The sequence below is a fragment of the Odontesthes bonariensis genome, chromosome 14, assembly GCF_027942865.1.
Source record: "Odontesthes bonariensis isolate fOdoBon6 chromosome 14, fOdoBon6.hap1, whole genome shotgun sequence".
In the NCBI taxonomy this organism is placed as follows: Eukaryota; Metazoa; Chordata; class Actinopteri; order Atheriniformes; family Atherinopsidae; genus Odontesthes; species Odontesthes bonariensis.
The window spans coordinates 25,914,909-25,922,337 of NC_134519.1; positions in this window are offsets into that span (position 1 = coordinate 25,914,909).

Here is a 7,429-nt window from a genome sequence, read left to right on the forward strand (position 1 = left end):
ATCACAATGGTCTGCCTCTGACCAGCCACTCAGTTAGCCTAATTTCCTTTGCATGCAGACTTTTTTTTGTGTTTCCTTCCTTCTACGTGTTTGTGTTTTGTGCCATTACAGCGAGAGGATCCTTTTCAGCTTTCACAAACATTTCTCATTGTGGATAAGCTCATTCTGTGGTTTGTAATGTATATATCTCAGGTCCCTAAAGCTTTGACACAGGTGACTAGCACCACATAAAGTTAATATTTTGACCTCTGGTGTGATATTACACAGACACTTGATTTAAATCATGTTGTTTGCAATGCAACTTGTTATCGTTACGTCAGTTCAGAAACTATTTACATATTTCATATTTGATTTTTTATGTTTCAGATTCATCTTAAAATTGATCCAGTTTTCTTTTTTTTTTTATCATCGACCACAACACTGTACCCCATGACGACAAGACAAAATAGGCTATTGACGTGTTCATAAAAATAAAAAACTGAAATACTCCATTGACTTTAATATTCAGACTCTTCACTTAAAAACTGATTAAAGGACCTTTAGCTGTAAAGGGAGGCTCAGGTCTGTTTGGAAACGAAAGTTACGTATGTAACTACGGCTCTATGAATCCTGGATGACCGCCAGAGGCGGTGCTTTCAAGCACGGAATGGTACATCTCGCGCATGCGCAGGTCGAGTGTTTATACCAACAAAGTCACTCGTGACCCCGATGACCCCGGAGAGCCTATATCTTCCGGTGACATCATCGGATCTGTTCCTACAGAATCTTCTCGTGAGTACACAAGGATTCTGAGTGACAGAACGCTCTGGCGGTCATCCAGGATTCATAGAACCGTAGTTACATACGTAACTTTCGTTCTATTTCATCCTTACTGACCGCCAGAGGCGGTGCTTTCAAGCACTGTGTGACTCGTACCAGAAAAGTCACGAGGAATCCAGCACCTACTCACTTTACTGAGAGGAAGCAGCAGTGTCGGGCAGCAGGACCACAGCCAATGGGTGGGGAGTGGCAACATTCACCCGATAGAACCTGGAGAAGGTACTCGGTGATGCCCACTTCCTTTATATGCCTGGGTGATGGCGTCCACCACCCAGTGGGACAGTCGCTGTTTAGAGAGTGCACAGCCCCTCCGAGGGCCACCATAGCAGAGGAAGAGCTGGTCTGACTGCCTGATACCGGCAGTCGCGGCCACGTAGGCTCTCAGATTTCGCAGAGGGCACAGTAGTCGTAACCTGTCCTCCCCCTCCGGGGAAACAAACTGTGCCAGGTGGATAGGTCTGTTGAGGTTCGACGAAGACAGAACCTTAGGGAGAAAGGCGGAGTTTGGCCATAGGGAAACCCCCGAGCCATCCGAGCTCCACCTCATGTAGGAGTCGCTCACCGACAGAGCATGCAGCTCCCCGACGCGCTTCGCTGATGCGATGGCGAGGAGAAAGGCAGTCTTAGCGGAGACCCACCTCAGCCCTGCCTGAGCAAGGGGTTCAAAGGGAGGTGAGCACAGAGCGCCGAGCACCAGGTGCAGATCCCATGGCGGGATGCGCCGCACTCGTGGGGGGCGCAACCGCTGCGCACCTTTCAGGAAAAGGGACACCAACCTGTGGCTCCCCACCGTGCCGTTATCCACTCGAGCATGCCGAGAGGAAATGGCTGCCACATACACCCTCAGGAGTGACTGGAGGAACTCCAGAATCTTAGGGACAGGACAATGCACAGGGTCCTCACCCCGTCCAAGCACCATGTAGTGAACAGCCGCCACCTCTGTTCATAATGCGCCCGGGTAGAAGGCGCCCTCACGTTTAGGATGGTATGGTAGACATCGCCAGAGCACTCAGTCAGCAGCGGGTCGGGCCCTGCAGTGGCCAGACCCACAGCTGCAGGCGGGAAGGGTCGGGGTGCCAGATTTGACCCTGCAACTGAGACAGGAGATCCCTCCTGTCGGGGAGGCGCCACGGGGAACCGCTGCAGAGCGTGTGCAGCAGTGGGAACCACGTCCTCCCTGGCCAAAAGGGGGCTACCAACAGCAGCCTGTGGCCCTGCTGGAGGACCCTCTGTAGTGTTGGGACAATCAGAAGGATCGGCGGGAAAGCACAGAGGAGAACCTCTGGCCAGTTGTGGGCAAGAGCATCCTGGCCCAGAGGACTGCTCTCCTCTGTCCGGGAGAACCAGAGGGGGCAATGGGTCGACTCCTCTGAGGCAAAGAGGTCCACGTTTGCTCTGCCGAAGGTGGTCCAGATATCGAGAACCACCTCCGGATGAAGCTGCCACTCCCCCGGCGGAGGCTTGCAACGGGAGAGCAAGTCCGCCGTCTGGTTTCGTTCCCCGGGCAAATACATTGCCCTCAGGCTGGCTTGGCATGGTGCTGCCCACAGCAGGAGGTCCTGGGATGCCTGCAGCAGCAGTGCAGACCTGGTGCCACCTTGGTGGTTTATGTGGGAGACGGCCGAAACATTGTCCGACCGCACAAGTACATGTCGGCCCCTCAAGAAAGGGAGGAAAGCCTGCAACGCCCTGTGCACAGCCCGCAGCTCCAGTCCGTTGATGTGCTGCGAGTGGTTCCGTGCCGACCACAGCCCCTGAGCTGTCCGGTTTTGCCACACGGCACCTCACCCCGAGAGGGAGGCATCCGTCGTGACTGTCTCCCAACGGGATGCAATGGAGCCCATGGGCATGCCCTGGAGGAGAAACGAACGCTTCCTCCACGGGGCCAGGGAAAGAAGGCAACGGTGGGACACCCTTAGCCTCCTGTGCCGGTGTCTCTCGGCATCCAGGTGAAAGCTGTGCAACCACCTCTGGAGGGGATGCAGCGACAGCAATCCTAAAGGGACCACGGCAGCCGCAGCTGTCAGTTTACCCAGGACGCGTAAGAACTCCACGTAGTGGAACCGCCTGCCTTCCCGAAACGGGAGGAGGCGGCGGAGTATGTCGTCCACCCGCCGTGGCGACGGGCAGGCCTTCATGGTGACCGCATCGAGGGTCACCCCAAGAAAAACCGTGCTCTGTGATGGGGCAAGGCCACTCTTTGTAAAATTCACCCTGAGGCCCAAACGGGCCACATGGGAAAGAAGACACGTCGTGTCGAGGGCCACCTGGGAGACTGGGACGGCGCACAGACGAGCCAGTCGTCCAGATACGGCAAGATCTTCATGCCCCGCGACTGTAGGTGCGAGAGGGCTTCCGTCACACACCTGGTGAACACCCGTGGGGAGAGGGAGAGACCAAATGGGAGTACCCTGAACTGGAAATGATGCCCCTGAAAGGTGAATCGCAGAAACTGCCGATGGTGTGGCGCCACAGGAACGTGAAAGTAGGCATCCTCCAGGTCTATTGAGGTAAACCACTCCCCTCTGGAGACCGTACGCAGAACCTCTGCAGTGGTCAGCATATGGAACCTCAAGACCTTCAGGAACCTGTTGAGGTTCCTGAGGTCGAGGATAGGACGGAATCCGCCATCTTTCTTTGCTACCAGAAAGTAAGTCGAGTAGAACCCCCCAGGGTGCAACAGGGGATCTACCAGTTCGATGGCACCCTTGCCCAGGAGGACAAACAGCCCCTGGGCGAGGGCTCGGGCTTTCGCCGGGTCGCGGATGATAGTCATCCTGACTCGGCCATGGGTTGGGGGCCGACGTCGGAACTGAAGTTTGTACCCGTGGGTCAAGGTGGAAAGAACCCACGGGTCCCTGGTGGAAGTAGCCCAGTAGCTGAGCTGCTGCTGGGAAAAATAGCCGACGGGCCCCCCGGCCCCCTGGCCCCAGGGGTACGACGGGCAGTACGTGAGACCTGAGGTTGCCCAGGGGGCAGTCGCTCAGGTGCCCAAAAGGTCTGTGCCTGCCGCTGAGCAGGCTGTGGGTGCTGCGCTGTGGGGCAGCTGGACGGCCCCTAGGGTTGCCAGGAGGCGGCGCACTGCTGTGAAGCCCAGACAGCTGCTGTCGGGTCTTTCCAGCTTGGATCGCGCGCTCGAGGGCTTCCAGAGCCGCGGAACCAAACAGCTCCCCCGGCTCCACCGGAACGCTGCGGAGGGTTCTTCTGCAGGCCTCCGAGAGAGGGGACTGCGCCAGCCAGACCTGGCGGCGAGCCTGAACAAGGGTTGACATCACCCACCCCAACTCCCTAGACATCAGTGCAAAGGCCTGTAGAGAGGCGTCAGTAACACTGTGGACAGAAGTGTCCAGCTCAGTCTCCTGCAGGGATGATGACAAGGCGAGCAGCAGGTGGGACATGGAATTACCTATGCGAACCATGCGTGCCGGCGGATCATAGGCCCTCGACAGCAACTCATCCATAACCCGGCACTGGGGGCGAGGACACCTCGCCTCCTGTCTCATCGGGTGAGACGATCAGGGCGGCTATAGTGGGCTCAACCGCTGGCATGCGGTCCAGGCCGAACTTGGACGTGTCTTGCATGGCTGCCAGGGCCCGAGCATCAGCCGTTGGACGAGCAGGGGCCCTAGGGTCCCTCCAGAATGTCTGCAATTCCCTCAGATACTCCTCTGATGGAGGCACGGTTAACTCAGCGGGGGGTGAGGAGTGCCTGAAAAAGGCACTGGCCAAAGCTGGCTGAGCCTGCGGCACGTCCAGCTGCAGCCTGGCTAGAGCCGTACGCTCCCATAGAGCAGTCCCCGATACCACCCGCAGAGCTACGGGCCGACGAAAGGGAGCCCGCTGCAGAGGGACGGGAGGCTTCGTCCTCCGGGAGCACGCCCGACGCGTAGTCCTGAAACATAGTAGCCGAAGCCGCTATGGAAAACGCATCCTCCTCCGACCCGACGGAGGCCGTCGGAGGAACAAGAGCACCTGGCCGGGTTGCCCCAGCCCCAGGTTGGAGGGCCAGCAGGAGGGACCTCATGCTGTCAAGCTCCGCTGTTAGCTGATCCACTCTGGAAGTAAGCCCGGACCCCTTAGCCCTCTTCCTGGAGGTGGGGCCTGCAGTCTCAGCAGGCCGACGCCGGGGTTGGCTAGACCGAACCGGGGCCAGCCGCTGGTCTGGGGTCAACTGGGGAGACGAGGGAGGGCCCAACAGGCGCTCTACCTCAGCCAGCCTAATAACTCTGACAGCATGAGGCAGGATACCACAGTTCATGCAGGACTCGTCTGAAAGATCCTGCCTAAGATGTCCGAGGCCAAGGCACGAGGGACACGTCATGGCCATCCTCAAGCTGTAGAGGAACCATACAGGCCGAGCAGGAGTGGTTGTCATCCATGTTGGGACCACCAGCTATATATATATATATATATATATATATAATAAATATGTATTTATTTATTTATTTATATATCTATAGATGGATGCTGGGAGAGGGAGCCGCAAACGGTGCCTTCACCGACAACCAACTATAGGCCACCTGTGCTGGGAGCGGGGGGCGCACACACCGCCTTCACCAGGAGAGGGGCTATTGTTTATTTATCTATAGGTGGATGCTGGGAGAGGGAGCCGCAAACGGTGCCTTCACCGACAACCACTATAGGCCACCTGTGCTGGGAGCGGGGGGCGCACACGCCACCGTCACCAGGAGAGGGGCTAGTCAAGTTCTGTTTATCTATAGGTGGATGCTGGGAGAGGGAGCCGCAAACGATGCCTTCACCGACAACCACTATAGGCCACCGGTGCTGGGAGCGGGGGGCGCACACGCCGCCTTCACCAGGAGAGGGGCAGAACAATAGCAGCAAACAAAAGAAGTTGCAACAGAGAAAAAAACAGCACAACCGAGTTGGCCGCGCTTTAACATAGGCAGGTTACAGATGCCGGGAGAGGGCTAGCAAACACATACCCTTCACCAACAACGTAACTGTAACTTCACAAAAAAAAAAAAGGCTATTACTTCCTTGCGGCTGCACAGCACCGGGAGAAGGAGCGAACACGCTGCCTAGACCGGCGCTTGTAACAACCGGCAGTACACTTCATCAGCCGAGGAAAAAATAAGGTTACAGACCTCTCGGCGGAGTTCGTTGTGGTCTCTGAAGGGCGAGCAGCTCGCAGCTTAAATGGAACGTCGCGAGACCACCAGCAGCGAACAATGAAGCAGTAAGTATGGTTTGAGAAATTCGTCTCGTATGTAGATGCGGTAATACCTGCGAGCGAGAAGATGAAAGGAACAGATCCGCTGATGTTACCGGAAGATATAGGCTCTCCGGGGTCATCAGGGGGTCACGAGTGACTTTGTTGGTATAAACACTCGACCTGCGCATGCGCGAGATGTATCATTCAGTGCTTGAAAGCACCGCCTCTGGCGGTCAGTAAGGATGAAATAGAACGTTCCTACAATCTTGGCATGCCTTTCTATTTGAGGTTTTGCCTCATTCTTCTTTGGAGAGTTGTTCAAGCTTGGACAAGGTTGGTCATTTTTGGTCATTGTGTAGTGTAAACAAGAATGAGGAAACAGACTCCGACCCAAAGTAGACATGAGAAACAGAAGAAAAGAAAAATCAAACAGACTAAAAATAAACAACTGACCAAAAACGAACATGGGAACGTTAGGACTAGAAGTGCTGCAATGTCTTGACAAGAAGTATGAAGATAGTTGGGTAGACAACCAAGAAAACCAGTAAATGTATTAATTATACAGAGTGACTAATGACTAATAGAGCATCGGTGTGGAATAATTAACAAACTGAACACTAGTGTGGGGCAAAGCAAACACAGGACATGGACTGAATATTTCACAGTAGTACAGGAAGCGATGAATCTAAAATCCAAAGCCGAGATGTTCTGCTGTATTCAGGTCTTGTCTCTACCGGGGTCACTCCATGACTTTCTCTAAATGTTCCCAGAGCCACCCATGTGTCTTCTTGTTGAAAATAAATCTCTATGTCAAAGAACTCTGATGGAGGCTTTCAATCAGGATTGAACTGTACTGCCGTAATGGCAATGTCATAAATATTTTACTATCCACAAACTGTATTTTTGTATGCAAAAATACACTTTACACTTGAAAGGCATGCAAAGTGAAATTGGTGCATTGAGACTATGGAGGCGAAGTATATTTGTAAATCACTTCCTGTCAGTATGTGATGTATGTAAGGCATTTTGTCCAACTGGAAGCAAGCTTAACTGCAGACAAAATCCATAAATGTAAGATGCGGTTATTCGTCTCACCAGCCATATACACACATATAAAGACCATAGACTGAAAAATAGCCTATGATACAGACGATACTGTTGCTACTCTGCAGCATTACACGCATTGTATCACGGCCATGGGATTTTCCCCATGTTTTTAGTTTTATGTCTTATCATGTTTTAAGTTGTCATATCTTGGTTTTTGAGTTCATGTTTTGTTATAGGTTTTGCCATTATTTTTCCCTCACTCAGTTCATTAATTTCACTCACATCACCTCTTTTCATTGTCCCCAGCTGCACTCATTCACAATCCCCCAGTTCACTATTTAGTTCCCAGGCTCCCCTGTCATGTTGTGAAATCCTTTTTCTGATTTT